We start from the raw sequence: 19,503 nt of genomic DNA, 5'->3' as shown, positions 1-19,503 counted from the left end.
AGTAATGGGTAGAGGTTGATAGTATAAAACATTCTGAGAAACAGCTCCCTCTGAAGTGATGTAGTTTTTGAGAAAGAAGTAATATTCCACGAATTTGATTTTGAGACCTCAAGTTTAGAATTTGAGGTCTCGAAATCAAGCATCAGAAAGCACACAATTTTGTGTTACAAGGGTGTTTTTTTCGTTCATATTTATCTCACAAACGACCTATCGGGCTCAAATTTTCACAGGTTTGTTATTTTATGCATATGTTGAGATAGACCAAGTGAGAAGACTAGTCTTTGACAATTACCAATAGTGTTCAGAAAGATATCACAAATATTCGTTATCAAGGAATGACTTCACAGATAATTTAAACAAAATAATGGGCTCAAGGTTTTGAGAAGACAAGTTTTATTTTATCATCTTGCTTATCAATAAATAATCAAACTTGTCTTATTTAGTTATTTATCCATGTCAAACTTGCATTATCAAATGAAATTTTGTAGGACTTTGAAATGGTCATCACCTACCAAATTAGTATTTTTAGTTTCATACGTGTAGTAGGCCTACCATGATCCACGTCATTAGTGTTGTCACAATTATATCCACGTCAGAGTGTTAGTATTATTTGATGTCAATAATTTACTGGTAAAAAGCTGATTATAGATTTAAGATTTAATTTATTCATGTTATATAGTATTGAGACTTCATCGTAATTTTGTGCAATATTAAAACTGTTCATTATTATTATTTGAATAAATAAAAATGGAAAACTATGAATCCAAACCTGTTTTTGTCCAATTGTCATCATTTTGTTGCCAAACCTGTATTTATTTGTTTAAAAAGATTTTGTTGACTTTTTTAACACAATTTTTATTAAGTTAAAAAAAAAAACAGACAAACCTATTAAATTTTATAAAAAAATAAAAAAGACAAACAAGTTTATGTTTCCTTATGGCCGAGTAGGCTATTAATTGGTAGTCTTGATTCAAGAATTTTCTTGAGAGAGAGCGCGCCCTCTTGTGGCAATATCAATTGATTTGGCACTATTAATTATATATTAATTAATATCGCCACAAGAGGGCGCACTTTCTACGACTGAATCGCTACCCTGTATATACGCGTATTATACATGTGTACATCACATGTCGTTCTAATGTTTACCACCTCAAATTTTTTTTTTCCAACCCGGAAGACGCCATAGCCTAGCGGATAGGGAGACGGCTTTGGAGGACAACACTGGAGACATCGATGCGGGTTCGAGCCCCGGCCAGGACACCACCTGCATGGAGACACCAGAGGAACGCCCACGGACCCCGGACCACAACGAGGAGGCAACATGGCGGAGATACACCAGGGGGAGGCGTGGACCCGGAGAGAGAGAGAGGGGGGAGAGGTGGACCGGGTAGGAAGGAAAGTGGAGGCGAGATTTTTTTTTGAATTAAATTTTATTTTATTTTAATTTCCGAAAAGAAAAAAAAAAAGTAAAAATTAGTGGTCTTTAGTTTTCCTAAAATCGCCTGAAACGTACGCTCGTTAATTTTTTTTATTTTCCATTAAAGAAAAATTCAAATTGTAAAATATAACAAAATTCACCACTAATTTTTTTATTTTTTTTATTTCATTTTCTTAAAATCGCCTGAAACGCATGCTCGTTATTTTTTTTTGAAAACAATTTTTTTTTGCTCTAAAAACTCTAAAAATCACTGAAAATTACAAAACTTGAGTGTCAAAAACCTTCAAAACACTCTTAAAACAGTGCGGAATACACTCCAGAGTGTCTTATCGACATTCTACATGGACTACGTATTCTGGTGACAAAAATATTCACAAGAAAGTGTCTTTTTTAATAAATAATTGCTTAGATAACCCTAAAACGGCACTTAATTAGCTGCTTAGCGTGGTAGGAACTCTTATTTACATCAATTTAATTGCACAGAACACACGTTCATGACTTCTAACCTTCAAACTTAACTTTTTTTAATGTAACAGATAGTACGCTTCGCTTTACTGTGAATTTCGGAGCTGTCTTATTTAATTAGCTTGTTTAAAAAGGGTCTTTTTATACACAATATAAGCTATCTTAAACAAGTGTGTGAAGAAATTAGTCTGGTACCAACATTACGAATAGTGTGTAAAAGCACTAAGAGACAAGGAGCCAGACTTCAAAACTGTTGCTATAAATTGTATGGAAGCTTAGAACGACCATCTGCATTACCAAATTTCCAAGTTAAACACATCAAAGATATAAAAAAAAAATAGATTACTCAGTATTTTGGGGTTCTCATGTATAAGCAGAATGTACTTTTGAAGATAAAATGGTGGAAAGATACAATACAGTACTTTAAGTACTAAGCCAAAAACTTTATGGACATGCAGATGTTCACTCTAAGTTTCCATACATTTGCATTCTGTTTAAAATTAAATGCCCTGCTCAATTTGTACAATGTTTTACAGTTAAATATCATCACGTGTAATACAAATTCATCATTTACCACAAAATAAAAACCAAACTAAGCATTTAAAGCATGTTTTAACTTTGTCTGAACTATGTAAAAGTTATGTTAACGTTACATACGTACAATGAGATTGCATGATTGTTCACTTCATTGCTTTGTATTCAGTAAAAAGTGTTAAGTCGTAGCTAGTAGCCCTTTGTTTTCTGCATTTCAATTACCATTCTTCAGGCCTGATGCTTCATTCTTGTAAGGGCAAGGCAGCCTTTTCTCAGTAAAATGCATGAGTATGAGGGAATTGAATTTGAATTAGAACCGGACCATTTTGGGCACCTAAGCAATGACAAAGACCGAGTGCATGGAGGCAATTGCAGCGTAATTTGTCTCCGCAAAGTATCAGGCCTGATGAATCAAAGGAGTTATGAAATATACAGGACAGTATTAAGCAATGTTTTTATAACATAAACAGCCACATGGGGCTGAACAAGGTATAGATCTGTTTACGCAGTACACCTTTGCTTTGAATTAAATTCATAGCTTTTGAATTAAATATCAACTTTGTTTATCAAGTTGTAAAGAGATAAAGACTGATGTCTGATGAGTGGTTTTATAAGAGTCCATGTAAGCAGATCTTTTAACAATTAAGTAAAACGCACTACGTGAGACGTACCTTAATATCTTAGTATTGAATGAATCACAAAGTTGAACTGAATTAGCTTGAGACGCTGAGAAGATGACGTATTTGAAGTCATGACGAGGCTCTCTTCAGTCAGGCTGGCGCATCTTTCGTACCACGGCTTGTCATCATCTTGAGTGTTCTATAAACAAAAATTCAAAAGACAAAATTAATGCATGAATTATATGTCAAGAGGAAAACAGTTGCATATTGTATACAGATGTAATACAGTTTGTAGAAGGGGGTGATGATTGGTGGTGGATCCAGAATGGCAGAAAAGTGTTGTACACACATGCCAAGGTGTGATCATAAGGGGATGGGTCTACTGGTGTGCATCTCTTCTCGCGTCATCGAGAACAAAACTTTTATATCCAAAGTACAAGGGGCATTATAATATTGGCGACGGGTCTAGAAAAACAAAGTGCATTGACACAGATTGAAAGGTAGAAGAGGTAATAATACGAGTCAAGAAGAGGACAACTTTAGGGATACAGATTTGAAGTAGAACCACCGCCCCATCTTATACCCCAATGTGAATGAGATCGTAGGCAAATCATTCCTCATATCTAGTTGAAAAGTCTTAGTTTGTCGTTTAATCATTATACATATGTGGTTGACAAATGTTTTTTTTGCATTTATAAATACCCTGTAAACTGAACTTCAACATTTTCATAAGCCTACAAAGCATACTCTGGGAGGGAGGGGGTTCAAAGTAACGAGCACCGGCCCCTTCACTGTCAGCACAGCAACCACCACACCCGGTTGCCCCCCATCCCCACGATTAGAAAGGATATGTTGGGGGTCGGTCCTGAAATGCAGACGGGGGGGTGTATATTTGGTTGATGGATTTGAAGTAAAGAAGGGGGTAATATGTTTGGGGTTGGTCCCTGAATGGCAGACAAGGGGGTGCATAATGGGTTTGATACAGATTGTTGGGGGTGGGTCCTTATGACAACGGGTGCATATAGGGATTGATACAGGTTTGTTGAAGTGAAGAAAGGGTAATGTTTGGGATGGGTCCTGAATGGCAATTAGTAGGGTGCATATTGGATTGTTACAGATTTGAAATAGAAGGGGTAAAATGTTGGCAGCGAGTTCTGAATGGCATAAAATTGGGGGTGCATAGGTGAAGTAAAGGGGTAAAATGTTGGGGGTTGGTCCTAGGCAGACAAGTGGGGTGCATATGGGTCCTACTACTTGCCGTCAACTCGCCGTCAACTCACTTGTGCCGTCAACTCGCCATCAACTCCTCCAATATACATTTAAAATCCACAAAAGAAGCATAGAACGGTGACGTATCAGCTAAAAGAGAACTTGCGTAAGTTTTAGGTCGTATTTCGGAATAAAAATTGAGTTTTTTTTCTTGTGAAAAAGCAGCAAAACCGTCGGCCGCCATCTTGCTTTTTCATATGGATTAATCTTGGCCCAAGATGTCAATGATTGGTACTTTTTTTACCAACACAAAGTCGTTTTTGTGAATGAATTTGTACCGAAAACCATGAGAAATATGTAGTTTAGCCCAGACTTAACACTTCCGTGCCCCGTTTATAAATTTTTCAAGTAAATTTAATGAGTTGACGGCACGAAAATGATTTGACGGCGAGTTGACGGCAAGTCGGCGAGTTGACGGCAAGTAGTAGGACCGGTGCATATTGGTCGGATACAGAATTGAGGTAGATGGGGGTCAAATGTTGGGGGCGGGTCCTGAATGGCAGACAATGGGGTGCATATTGGATTGATACAGAATTGAGGTAGATGGGGGTCAAATGTTGGGGGTGGGTCCTGAATGGCAGACAAGGGGGTGCATATTGGATTGATACAGATTTGAAGGGTGTCGTGGCCGAGTGGATAAGAACACCGAACTCAAGCTCTGGTGCTTCTGTTCAGCAGAGTGTGGGTTTGAATCTTGGTTTTGACACTTGTGTCCTTGAGCAAGACACTTTACTATAATTGCTTCTCTCCACCCAGAGGTAAATGGGTACCTGAGAGGGCAGAGATGGTTCTTGTGATTGATTTAGCCGAGTAGCGCATATTAATGTTGCACAAGGATGCATACTCCCCACCAGGGAGCTGAGATGGTTTAAGGAGTGATTTAAGGCCCAGTGACCAGGGGTAATAATGTGAAGCGCTTTGGGACGCCCTTCGGATGTGAAAAGCGCTATATAAAAATGGGTTATTATTATTATTATTATAAAGTAAAAGGGTTAAACTGTTGGGGGCGGGTCCTGAAGGGCAGAAGAGTGGGGTGCATAATTCAGATTGATACAGATTTGAAGTAGAAGGGGTAACTTGCTTGGGGGCGGGTCCTAAATGGCAGAAGAGTGGGGTGCATAATTCAGATTGATACAGAGTTGAAGTAGAAGGGGTAACTAGTTGGGGGTTGGTCCTAAATGGCAGAAGAGTGGGGTGCATAATTCAGATTGATACAAATTTGAAGTAGAAGGGGTAACTTGCTGGGGGCGGGTCCTAAATGGCAGAAGAGTGGGGTGCATAATTCAGATTGATACAGAGTTGAATTAGAAGGGGTAACTTGCTGGGGGCGGATCCTAAATGGCAGAAGAGTGGGGTGCATAATTCAGATTGATACAGAGTTGAATTAGAAGGGGTAACTTGCTGGGGGCGGATCCTAAATGGCAGAAGAGTGGGGTGCATAATTCAGATTGATACTTTCAATCGCCTAAAAAACTAAACCACTTTAATTTTCACTGCTGCTTTTATAATAGTTTTTTTTTACATAAAAAATTAATGTGCATCAGATTTCAAAGGCTTTTTGTTTTCAGAGCACTTTTTAATGAGTGGTAATACACACTCTATACACATAGGGAGTTGACCTATTCCCGTTGGTTAAAAAAAATGTTGGCTTGGATTTAAAAGAAAGGGTCTCCTCCTTCTTTCTTGCAAAATGCCCAGACGAGAAACTGTTTTTTTCTTTCAAGTATTTAGGCCTAAGACATTGAAGTAGAAGGGGTTACATTTTGGGGGCGGATCCTAAAAGGCAGAAATGTGGGGTGAACATTTTTGATTAATACTTCAGATCGCCTAAAAAACTATAAACCACTGTTTTTGTTCACTGCTGCTTCAATATTGGTTTTTAATAAATTTTCATCAGAAAATATCTATATTTTAACATTCTCATGTTTGAGCAGTAGACATAGGGAGTTGACTGAGAAGCCAGGTGGGTAAAAAAAATCTTTCTTGTAAAAAGGCAAAATGAGAAACTTTTTTTTATTTTTTGAAGTACATTTGAAGGCTAAGACACACATTTGAAGTAGAAGGGGTTACATGTTGGGGCGGATCCTGAAAGGCAGAAAAGCGGGGTGCATCGTATGGTTTGATACCTTAGATCACCTGAAAAACTAAACCACTTTTTTGGTTCACTGCTACTTCAATATTGTTTTTAATGTGGTTTTGAATAATTTGTCATCAAAAACATATATTTCAGCATTCTCATTTTTTTTAGCAGTTTTTAATTGAGTAGGAATTATAGACATATATACGAAGTTGACCTAGATGCTAGTTGGATAAAAAAATTATATCATGGGTTTAAAAAGTGGCCACCTTTTTTCTTGTAAAAAGCCAAAACGAGAAACTGTTTTTTAAGTATGTGGGCCTAAGATGCACATTGAAGAAGAAGAGGTATCATGTTGGGGCGGATTCTGAAAGGTAGGAAAGTGGGGTGCATATTTGGGTTTCATACTTTCGCCTAATCACCTTACCACTTTATTTTTCCAGTGCTGCTACAATGTTGTTTTAAAGAAAGATATTATAAAGTTTCATCAGAAAACATTGACATTTTCAAAGCCATTTCATGTTTGATTATTTTAACCTTAAAAAAAAATGATAGTCTTTCTTTGCAAATTTTAATGAGTGGCATTACAGACATGGAAGTTGACATAATCCAGTGTAGGTACACAAAATACTAGAAATTTGATTTTAAAAAGGCATCCTCCTTCTTTCTTGTGAAAAGCCCACACAAGAAAGAGAAACTACTTTTTTAAGTTTGTAGGCCTGAAGTAGAGAATGGGTAAGATATTTGGGGCGGGGCCACAATGGCAGACAAGTGGGGGGATTGGAATTTACTTTTAAAGAACGGGTAACATGTTTGGGACATGTGAATAAAAATAAAGAATAAAAAATGGAATAAAAATAAAGATTTGAATATTGGAATGGTTCACAAAATAGTAAACAAATTGGGATCTTGTAAGTGAGGATCTTTAGATGGGTGTAGAAGGATAATGAGTTGGGTATGGGTCCGGAATGTTAGAAATGGGGGTGCATCCAGATTGGTGGTGCTTTGGAGATAAATTATACAGATTGATAGTTTACTGGAATTGGTTGGAGAAGGGTCCAAAAGAAGGGCAAGGGGGGGGGGGCTTGATGTGTCAGGGGCGTGGCTTAAGATTGGCAGAATATAGGGGTCAGGGCATGTTTGGGTTAGGGACCGGTTGAAAAAAATGTTTGGTTGATTTCTAAAATACACAAATCTGGTATGATAAGAAACAATGAAAAATGACAATAAGTTTTGAGAACTCACCATTATAATAATTTCCAGCGATGAAGTTCAAAATTGATGAATAGTGAAACTGTTTAGTCCTTGAATTTGATAAATTCATTACTGTGAGTTGAACAATCCAGGGCAATGCGATCCATCTGGAGTAAAGAAAGGAAGTCGAAAAATAAAATAAAGTACCCTTTGATTTAGTGTGATGGGAAGGGCAGGTGGGAGTAAGGGTGCTACTGCTTAAAGGGGCAAGGCCATTTTCTGTTTATTTCGCAAATGGCACACATTTCCAGTGGGTTTTAAAGGGGCACTCTGACCAGAGGTCCGAATGGCTTTTGTGTCCTTAGTGTAATTCTCTGTGACTTCCTGAAGTTTATGTAAAGCTAAGTTTGTCATCTTCAGTCAGTCAGCTGAGTTGGGATGATCGGATGCAGCAAGGTAAATGCAAGGGTGACTTTAGTTGACAACCAGCCACATTGACCCATTACAAACACAGAGTGAAGCCAGAGATCACAAGTGTTTAAGTTTTCCAGAGGGAGGAAAATAAACAAACTCTCCGGTATTGAATAGAGGAGAGAACCACTTTCACGCAGTGAGTCAAACCTAGTAATAGCTCCATGGTAAAACACTAAAACAATGGGCCATGTCCCTAGCTAGGAATCAAACATTGGCCACAGCAACAGAGGGATGAAATAGGGAGGGGCTCTATTGTGTTTGAGTTTTGTTAGAAAAAAGTGGAATAGTCCCACATTTGTGCCACACACCCATACGTGCTTAGCATCCCCAAATTTATTGCTAAAGTCCTGCTGTATGCAAGTGCAAACACATGAAAACATGTCATTCTTAGGATTAACTCCATGATTAAACCTACAACAAGTGTGATACTGTCAACATTCGTGATGCTGTTGTAGCCCCACTGCATGCCCTGTCAGGACTGGAAAGGTAGTGATTGATGAGCGTGTATTGCAAGCATGGCAATGGGCCGAGTGTACACAGTCAACGGTACGGGACGTACGAACACTGGGCACTTTTTAGACATTTCACGTTACACAACAACCGATAACTTTGGTTGCCTAAATTTGCCTTTTTAAGTTATCGATACAAGCCAAATAACATACTACCATTTCCTGACATAATCATGAACAAACTGAACAGGAATATCGGAACTTACCGGCGTTTGCAGAGAAAGCATTTCCAGTTTTATTAGCAGACGACATTTTGACAGTGTGCATCTTTCCTGTTGATAAACAAACTCCTTCTAACTGCTCATGCGCAAAAGCGCGATGTCGAGTCACGTGTATAACGACCCCCCCCCCCCCCCCCCCCCCTTCTCCAAGGCCAAGTAAACATACCAGTTAATCGTCCGGGTTCTTCCAAAATGAGGGCGATGGGGGCCTTTTCATTTTTTATTTCTTTCAAAGGTGGCTGCCGAGCATTTTAATTCAAACTAGCCACAGATTCTTCAGTTAAGAATTAGAGTCACTACTTACTCTATGTTTACAGAAAATTATTTTAAAAAAGGGGGGAAAGAGTTTTAAAAAAAAAGGATGCGGCCTCAAAAAGGGATGAGGGAGGGGGTGATCAACTGGTAATTTCTTTAATTTGGCCTAACCTACAGTGGATGTGGGAAACGAAAACTTCGCTTATGCTTGTTTTGTTTTGTAGTGAGAGAGATGTCAACCCCAACCCGTAATTCTCTAGCTTTATTATTGTATCTTTCCGCTTGTTAAACAAAAAGTAGCAAGATACCCGGGCCCAATACATTTAGCTGTTAAGCACAAACAAATTGCTTAGCATTAAATTTCTTCCTTGATAAAAAAACAGGATTATCAGCAGAATGTCCATGTGATTTTCAGGATAAGCAAACAACAGTTGAAAACCAGTAACAAGCAATTTATGCAACAGAGGTTTGGTTGGCTGTTTTTATTAAAGAACAAATTTCATAAGCAATTTTTTTGTGCTTAGCAGCTCTATGAAATTGGGCCCCGGTCATTTAAACTTACCCTATTCTGGTAATCATAATTATTTTATGCTTAGCTACTTTTTGTTTGCTTAAGCAGCTCTATGAAAGTTGGCTTTAAAGACACTGCACACCTTTGGTTATGTCAAAGACCAGTATTCTCACTTGGTGTATCTCAAAAGTAAATAAATTATGCATAATATTGACGAAGAAAAAATATTGAAATTTTAGTTCAACAGTTCTTCAAAAGTTTGCGACAGAATAATGGAGAAATACACAATACACCCCTGTTGCACAAGTTGTGTGCTTTCAGATGGTTGAGATATCTTATTCAATTCAATTATTTTAGTGTGAAATTACCCTTTTCTTAAAAAAAAAAAACGTTTTCTGAAGGAGCCGTTTCTCACAATGTGTTATACTATCAACAGCTCCACATTGCCTTTACCAAGTAAGTTCTTATGCCCACAATTAATATTTTTTAGTGATTACCATTAGTGTCAAGTGCCTTTAAGCAACTAATTAGCATAACAAAACGAAGCTCTCCTCATTGGACAAACCTCATTGGACGGTTTTATTGTTTATCTGACAAGAGTACCCCTACAATAAATTTGAACCCGAGACACTTCTTAATTGGATAGATGCTAACCATTTATTTACCATGTTCTTTCTGTAAACACACAGATAATTATATAAAACAAACAATTTGATAATAATCTACTTGAATCTAAAATAAACCAATATTTGAGGCCTTTAGTGCAACAGGAAAAATTCATCATTATATAATTTTGAAGATGTTAAACTTGTTTTATTTTGTTAAATTAAGCGAGATGTCCCCCCCCCCCCCCACACACACCCCAGTAACTATCCATCTTTATTATTTGATCTATATAATTTTCAATCTCATCATGTAATATTCAGAGGTGAGAGTCATTAGGCCTACTGACAAAAAGTCTGAAACTCGAACTAAACAGTGAAATGAGAGTAATTCGCCCATTTTGATTTAACAGACTCCTATTGAAATAATTATAGATTCCAAGGAGCTTTTGGGACCTAAATATACAGAGATGCAGATCAACTTGAGCACGACTTATTTTATTCTGACAAAAAACAGCATTGCTTTGAAAACCAGGCACTCTTAAAAAGTCTTATTCACACGAAGTCTGACATTTCTTATCCCTGTATACAGAAGTTTTGCCAAACTAAGAACTGGTAACAATTTATGTTTTTTTTTTAGGAGAATAATAACTAGTTGAGGTGCGACTCTAATCTATCTAATAACTAGTTGAGGTGCGACTCTAATCTATCTAATAACTAGTTGAGGTGCGACTCTAATCTATCTAATAACTAGTTAAGGTGCGACTCTAATCTATCTAATACCTAGTTGAGGTGCGACTCTAATCTATCTAATAACTAGTTGAGGTGCGACTCTAATCTATCTAATAACTAGTTGAGGTGCGACTCTAATCTATCTAATAACTAGTTGAGGTGCGACTCTAATCTATCTAATAACTAGTTGAGGTGCGACTCTAATCTATCTAATAACTAGTTGAGGTGCGAATCTAATCTATCTAATAACTAGTTGAGGTGCGACTCTAATCTATCTAATAACTAGTTGAGGTGCGACTCTAATCTATCTAATAACTAGTTGAGGTGCGACTCTAATCTATCTAATAACTAGTTGAGGTGCGACTCTAATCTATCTAATAACTAGTTGAGGTGCGACTCTAATCTATCTAATAACTAGTTAAGGTGCGACTCTAATCTATCTAATAACTAGTTAAGGTGCGACTCTAATCTATCTAATAACTAGTTAAGGTGCGACTCTAATCTATCTAATAACTAGTTAAGGTGCGACTCTAATCTATCTAATAACTAGTTAAGGTGCGACTCTAATCTATCTAATAACTAGTTAAGGTGCGACTCTAATCTATCTAATAACTAGTTAAGGTGCGACTCTAATCTATCTAATAACTAGTTGAGATGCGACTCTAATCTATCTAATAACTAGTTGAGGTGCGACTCTAATCTATCTAATAACTAGTTAAGGTGCGACTCTAATCTATCTAATAACTAGTTAAGGTGCGACTCTAATCTATCTAATAACTAGTTAAGGTGCGACTCTAATCTATCTAATAACTAGTTGAGATGCGACTCTAATCTATCTAATAACTAGTTGAGGTGCGACTCTAATCTATCTAATAACTAGTTGAGGTGCGACTCTAATCTATCTAATAACTAGTTAAGGTGCGACTCTAATCTATCTAATAACTAGTTAAGGTGCGACTCTAATCTATCTAAGAACTAGTTGAGGTGCGACTCTAATCTGTCTCATACCAAGTTCTTCTTCAAACCAAAACTTCTCCCATAAATATAATCTCAAAACAAAACACATCCCCACTGCCCCATTTTTGGGGGTATATCTGTGCTAAAAAGTATGAGCTAGTTTACATAAGTATACAGTAATATATTATTTCAAAACATTATCAAAATTAATGTAATTTTTTTTCTTGAAAGAGTAAAAGACTTTCTCAAACAAAAAAGGTAGTCTTCTCTTATCTTAATATTTAAACAAAACTTTTTTAAAAAATGCAATGTATACAGCACCCTCTCTTGACGTGAACCATAAACAGCAAGAAAAACTTCCTTTCTTTATTATTAGGATTATTATTATTATTCTTCTTTTCTTTTCCAAGATTCTTTTCTCATTTCACATGTTAAGACTGAGGTGTATTATAAAACATAATTGTCGCTCTCTGTAAAGATTCAGAAGCTGAACTATCTCTTTTATTTTTACATATTTTTTCGAATCATTTCTACAAACGATGGGTAGGCTCTATCTGTTTTTGATTTGCATTGTAGGCTCTCCATAGTTTTCCACCCTCGTTTGGCAAAAACTCAGGCTGTGACGTTGCAATAACAGTCTACAGGTCAATACTAAGTATTTCACTCGGGTCAGAGTGAGTCTCCATGACTACCGTAATGATCCAACTCCCGAATGCCAGTTCCTCAATGTACTGTCCACTAGCATCCTAGAAAACAAAACGAGAAAGACTGAGTTTATATTATATTAACAAAAGTGTTACAACAAGGGCTATTATTATGTAAGCAATAGACAAAAATGGACAAATTAAGCGAACAAGTGTAACAAAATACATGGATATTGACAAAAAGGGAGGCCGCCAACAAAGGGCTAGATAGCTGAACTCATAAGTTATTTACAGACCTATAGAGAAAACAAAATTCAATAAGTTATTTACAAACCTGTAGAGTAAACAAAAATCAATAAGTTATTTACAAACCTGTCGAGAAAACAAAAATTCATAAGTTATTTACAAACCTGTAGAGAAAACAAAAATGTATAAATTAGTTACAAATCTGTAGAGAAAACAAAAATTCATATATTTACAAACCTGTAGCAAAATAGAGAAAACAAAAGTCAATAAGTTATTTACAAACCTGTAGAGAAAACAAAAATTCATAAGTTAGTTACAAACCTGTAGAGAAAACAAAAATCAATAAGTTATTTACAAACCTGTAGAGAAAACAAAAATTCATAAGTTATTTACAAACCTGTAGGAAAAAAGAGAAAACAAAAATCAATAAGTTATTTACAAACCTATAGAGAAAACAAAAATTTATTAGTTAGTTACAAACCTGTAGAGAAAAAAAAAAATAATAAGTTGTTTACAAATCTGTAGAGAAAATAGAAAAAACAGAAATCAATAAGTTATTTACAAACCTATGGAGAAAACAAAAATGTATTAGTTATTTACAAACCTGTAGGGAAATAGAGAAAACAAAAATTCATAAGTTATTTACAAACCTGTAGAGAAAACAAAAATTCATAAGTTATTTACAAACCTGTAGAGAAAACAAAAATTCATAAGTTATTTACAAATCTGTAGAGAAAATAGAGAAAAAGAAAATCAATAAGTTATTAACAAACCTATAGAGAAAACAAAAATTCATAAGTTATTTACAAACCTGTAGAGAAAACAAAAATTCATAAGTTATTTACAAATCTGTAGAGAAAATAGAGAAAAAGAAAATCAATAAGTTATTTACAAACCTATAGAGAAAACAAAAATTCATAAGTTATTTACAAACCTGTAGAGAAAACAAAAATTCATAAGTTAGTTACAAACCTGCAGGAAAAAAGAGAAAAAAAGAAATCATGTTATTTACAAACCTGTAGAGAAAACAAAATTCATAAGTTATTTACAAACCTGTAGAGAAAACAAAAATTCATAAGTTATTTACAAATCTGTAGAGAAAACAAAAATTCATAAGTTATTTACAAACCTGTAGAGAAAACAAAAATTCATAAGTTAGTTACAAACCTGCAGGAAAAAAGAGAAAAAAAGAAATCATGTTATTTACAAACCTGTAGAGAAAACAAAATTCATAAGTTGTTTACAAACCTGTAGGGAAATAGAGAAAACAAAAATCAATAAGTTATTTACAAACCTGTAGAGAAAACAAAAATTTAGTTGTTATTTACAAACCTGTAGGGAAATAGAGAAAACACAAATTCATAAGTTATTTACAAACCTGTAGAGAAAATAGAGAAAACGAACGACAATAAGTTATTTACAAACCTATAGAGAAAACAAAAATGTATTAGTTATTTACAAACCTGTAGGGAAATAGAGAAAACAAAAATTGACAAGTTATTTACAAACCTGTAGAGAAAATAAAAATTCATAAGTTATTTACAAATCTGTTGAGAAAATAGAGAAAACGAAAATCAATAAGTTATTTACAAACCTATAGAGAAAACAAAAATCAATAAGTTATTTACAAACCTGTAGAGAAAACAAAAATTCATAAGTTAGTTACAAATCTGTAGAGAAAATAGAGAAAATGAAAAGCAATAAGTTATTTACAAACCTATAGAGAAAACAAAAATCAATAAGTTATTTACAAACCTATAGAGAAAACAAAAATCAATAAGTTATTTACAAACCTGTAGAGAAAACAAAAATTCATAAGTTATTTACAAACCTGTAGAGAAAACAAAATTCATAAGTTATTTACAAACCTGTAGGGAAATAGAGAAAACAAAAATTGACAAGTTATTTACAAACCTGTAGAGAAAATAAAAATTCATAAGTTATTTACAAACCTGTAGGGAAATACAGAAAACAAAAATTCATAAGTTATTTACAAACCTGTAGAGAAAACAAAATTATCAAGTTATTTACAAACCTGTAGAGAAAACAAAAATTCATAAGTTATTTACAAACCTGTAGGGAAATAGAGAAAACAAAAATCTATAAGTTATTTACAAATCTGTAGAGAAAATAGAGAAAAAGAAAATCAATAAGTTATTTACAAACCTGTAGGAAAAAAGAGAAAAAAAAAACATCATAAGTTATTTACAAACCTCTAGAGAAAACAAAAATCAATAAGTTATTTACAAACCTGTAGAGAAAACAAAAATTCATAAGTTAGTTACAAATCTGTAGAGAAAATAGAGAAAACGAAAAGCAATAAGTTATTTACAAACCTATAGAGAAAACAAAAATTCATAAGTTATTTACAAACCTGTAGGAAAAAAGAGAAAACAAAAATTCATAAGTTATTTACAAACCTGTAGAGAAAACAAAATTATCAAGTTATTTACAAACCTGTAGAGAAAACAAAAATTCATAAGTTATTTTCAAATCTGTAGAGAAAATAAAGAAAAAGAAAATCAATAAGTTATTTACAAACCTATAGAGAAAACAAAAATTCATAAGTTATTTACAAACCTGTAGAGAAAACAAAAATTCATAAGTTATTTACAAACCTGTAGGGAAATAGAGAAAACAAAAATTCATAAGTTATTTACAAATCTGTAGAGAAAATAGAGAAAACGAAAATCAATAAGTTATTTACAAACCTATAGAGAAAACAAAAACTATTAAGTTACAAACCTGTTGGGAAATAGAGAAAACAAAAATTCATAAGTTATTTACAAATCTGTAGGGAAATAGAGAAAACAAAAATTGACAAGTTATTTACAAACCTGTAGAGAAAACAAAAATTCATAAGTTATTACAAATCTGTAGAGAAAATAGAGAAAATGAAAATCAATAAGTTATTTACAAACCTTTGGAGAAAACAAAAATTCATAAGTTATTTACAAACCTGTAGGTAAATAGAGAAAACAAAAGTCAATAAGTTATCTACAAACCTGTAGAGAAAACAAAAATTCATAAGTTAGTTACAAATCTGTAGAGAAAATAGAAAAAACGAAAATCAATAATAAGTTATTTACAGACCTATAGAGAAAACAAAAATCAATAAGTTATTTACAAACCTGTAGAGAAAACAAAAATTCATAAGTTAGTTACAAATCTGTAGAGAAAATAGAGAAAACGAAAAGCAATAAGTTATTTACAAACCTATAGAGAAAACAAAAATTCATAAGTTATTTACAAACCTGTAGGAAAAAAGAGAAAACAAAAATTCATAAGTTATTTACAAACCTGTAGAGAAAACAAAATTATCAAGTTATTTACAAACCTGTAGAGAAAACAAAAATTCATAAGTTATTTTCAAATCTGTAGAGAAAATAAAGAAAAAGAAAATCAATAAGTTATTTACAAACCTATAGAGAAAACAAAAATTCATAAGTTATTTACAAACCTGTAGAGAAAACAAAAATTCATAAGTTATTTACAAACCTGTAGGGAAATAGAGAAAACAAAAATTCATAAGTTATTTACAAATCTGTAGAGAAAATAGAGAAAACGAAAATCAATAAGTTATTTACAAACCTATAGAGAAAACAAAAACTATTAAGTTACAAACCTGTTGGGAAATAGAGGAAACAAAAATTCATAAGTTATTTACAAATCTGTAGGGAAATAGAGAAAACAAAAATTGACAAGTTATTTACAAACCTGTAGAGAAAACAAAAATTCATAAGTTATTACAAATCTGTAGAGAAAATAGAGAAAATGAAAATCAATAAGTTATTTACAAACCTTTGGAGAAAACAAAAATTCATAAGTTATTTACAAACCTGTAGGTAAATAGAGAAAACAAAAGTCAATAAGTTATCTACAAACCTGTAGAGAAAACAAAAATTCATAAGTTAGTTACAAATCTGTAGAGAAAATAGAAAACACGAAAATCAATAATAAGTTATTTACAGACCTATAGAGAAAACAAAAATCAATAAGTTATTTACAAACCTGTAGAGAAAATAGAGAAAACAAATATGTATGAGTTATTTACAAACCTGTACAGAAAACAAAAATCAATAAGTTATTTACAAACCTGTAGAGAAAACAAAAATTCATAAGTTATTTACAAATCTGTAGAGAAAATAGAGAAAACGAAAATCAATAAGTTATTTGCAAACCTATAGAGAAAACAAAAATTCATAAGTTATTTACAAACCTGTAGGAAAAAAGAGAAAACAAAAATTCATAAGTTATTTACAAACCTGTAGAGAAAACAAAATTCATAAGTTATTAACAAACCTGTAGGGAAATAGAGAAAACAAAAATTGACAAGTTATTTACAAACCTGTAGAGAAAACAAAAATTCATAAGTTATTGACAAATCTGTAGAGAAAATAGAGAAAACGAAAATCAATAAGTTATTTACAAACCTATAGAGAAAACAAAAATTTATAAGTAATTTACAAACCTGTAGGGAAATAGAGAAAACAAAAATAAATAAGTTATATACAAACTTGTAGAGAAAACAAAAAATTGATAAGTTAGTTACAAACCTGTATAGAGAAAACAAAATTAATAAGTTATTTACAAACCTGTAGAGAAAATAGAGAAAACAAAAATCAATTATTTATTTACAAGCCTGTAGAGAAAACAAAAATTAATAGGTTATTTATAAACCTGTAGAGAAAACAGAATTAATAAGTTAGTTACAAACCTGTAGAGAAAACAAAAAATCAATATGTTATTTACAAACCTGTAGAGAAAACAAAAAATTAACAAATTATTTACAAACCTGTAAAGAGAAACAAATAAAAATCCGGAAATTATAAAACTTGCAAAACAATTTAGTTTTATACAAACCTGTAAAGATATATGTACGCCCACAGGGTTGCAAATAATGAGGTGACCCAACCCAAAGACATCGATTATTACACATAATTGCTGGATATATAGACGGATTTGACCTGTGGGATGAACATAAGAGGAAACGGAACATTACCCCCTTTTTTATAAAATCCCCTCACTTTTAAAAGAATCTTAGATTCAAGCAGTATATTATTTTGGTCTATAGTAGTAGAATCAGTTCAAAGGCCTTGTTTGTTGACGTGAACGGTACGAGCTAGTTCCCAGTTGCATGCATACGGGAAACCTTTGGGACCAGACTACTCACGTCTTTAATTAAAGGAGCTCAACAATTGGATCTTAAAAAGCCATTCATTCCTCTAGACCAATCAAAATCATTCTTATATCTCTGAAAGAGAGTTTTCTATTATTTTAGACATTATTGTTCCAGTTGGAATTTACACTTTTGAGCATTATTTTAACCATCGTTTTAATGAAATAGGTCCTATTTTCTCGAGTTGCATGAATGAAGAAAATTAATCATACCGAAAGGGGATGAGTTATCTTTCAAATACTGAGCGATCTTGTTAGATACTAAGCAGCACTTTTGGCTACAGCAGCAGGGCCACGGGAATTCGATGGGAGAATCATCGTCAGCGTCACTTAAAAATCAATCAGTTATGCAAAGATAAATGTGTCAGGAAACGCGTTATTCTCAATATATCACTCCAAAACATACCTTGATATCTCCGGTCATCCTCTGTCGAACAGCCACATTGACATAAATCCTTTGTATGGGCTTGAAGGATACATTTTGCCTGAAGTTTACAGATACAAAAAATTAATATCACTCGATGTTAGACGTTCCTTCTATACCTTAGTTAAAACTGAACAACAGAGGGCGCACACCATAAAAATAAATTGAAACGGATGGTGCACGAGTCCACCAATACAGTTAAAACTTATCCAGACTTTTGTGATAATATTAATTATGGAAAGTGTTCTGAATAAGTTATGAGAATGGTTGTTAAAAAAAGGTTTTAGATCGAAGCCTAATAAACTTGCAATTTGAAATGAGACGTCTCACAATGTGAAATGTTTCCATGTCTAACTAATAAGTGGCTAGAATTGCCTAGGATTTTTGGTTGAAAAAACACAAATCGACTAAAAAAAAACTTACAAAAACGGAAGCTTAACCTCATTAATTTCTTTGATTCACAATTATAGATACCTTGCCTTATTTTATTTTCACTTTCATAAAGCTGTTAAGCACGAAAACCAAAACTGTTATTCGCTTAGCAAATTTATTGAGCAAAGAATTTGTGGCAATGTGTAAACTTTATTGAGTTTCGGCTCAATTTCATAAACTACTTTCATTTTCGCAGAAGTAGGCTTACCTTTAGCTTAGCAAACAATGTGACATGGTATTTGCTGGTAACTTTATTTTGTTTGCATGTTATGCGTAGCAACTTATTGTGATTAGTTTCTATGAATTGTGGCCCTATTTGTAAATGAATTCTATAAAAAAAATTAAAAAGAAAAAAAAAGGAAAAAAGAAAAAGAAGTAGGGTACAAAATGAATGCGCTCTCTGTAATGTTGGTAAAAGTGAACAATTCATGAGTGTATTTGTTTTCAATACTTATATGAAGCTGCTAAGCAGACAATCAGCAACATTTATTCACTTGGAACTGGGTACCAGCCTAAATGATGTAAAGTTAAAGGCATTGTAGCCGTCTGTTTCTGCCAAGCATAAAGTTTATGGGCTAAGCACGTTTTTATTACTTACAGATTAAATGGAAATGGACCATTTTAACTTTGTTGGTGGGGGGGGGGGGGGGGGGGGCTGGCTGTAGCCCTACGAAATATTTTTCTGAAATTGATGGTTCAAATAAGTTGACTTTATTGTGGC

At 33.6% G+C, this 19,503-nt stretch overlaps 2 long non-coding RNA genes across 3 annotated transcripts; both read right to left on the bottom strand.

Moving 5' to 3' along the window:
* Window positions 1-115: 115 nt before the first annotated feature.
* On the bottom strand, window positions 116-8,860 carry LOC117302099. Of its 2 annotated transcripts, XR_004520382.1 has the most exons (4): window positions 8,787-8,860; window positions 7,649-7,764; window positions 3,109-3,256; window positions 116-1,264 (listed from the first exon to the last, which is right to left on the bottom strand). It is a non-coding gene; the product is annotated as an uncharacterized LOC117302099 (long non-coding RNA). The 2 variants fall into 2 exon arrangements; XR_004520381.1 differs by lacking the exon at window positions 116-1,264 and having other exon boundaries at window positions 1,665-3,256.
* Window positions 8,861-11,988: 3,128 nt separating this feature from the next.
* On the bottom strand, window positions 11,989-18,455 carry LOC117302110. The gene is made up of 3 exons (XR_004520384.1): window positions 18,333-18,455; window positions 17,612-17,715; window positions 11,989-12,604 (listed from the first exon to the last, which is right to left on the bottom strand). It is a non-coding gene; the product is annotated as an uncharacterized LOC117302110 (long non-coding RNA).
* Window positions 18,456-19,503: the final 1,048 nt, after the last annotated feature.

This window comes from Asterias rubens, chromosome 18, assembly GCF_902459465.1.
Source record: "Asterias rubens chromosome 18, eAstRub1.3, whole genome shotgun sequence".
Classification (NCBI taxonomy): Eukaryota; Metazoa; Echinodermata; class Asteroidea; order Forcipulatida; family Asteriidae; genus Asterias; species Asterias rubens.
The sequence above is the reverse complement of the archived record's forward strand: the minus strand, read 5'-3'. Positions and strand labels throughout refer to the sequence as shown.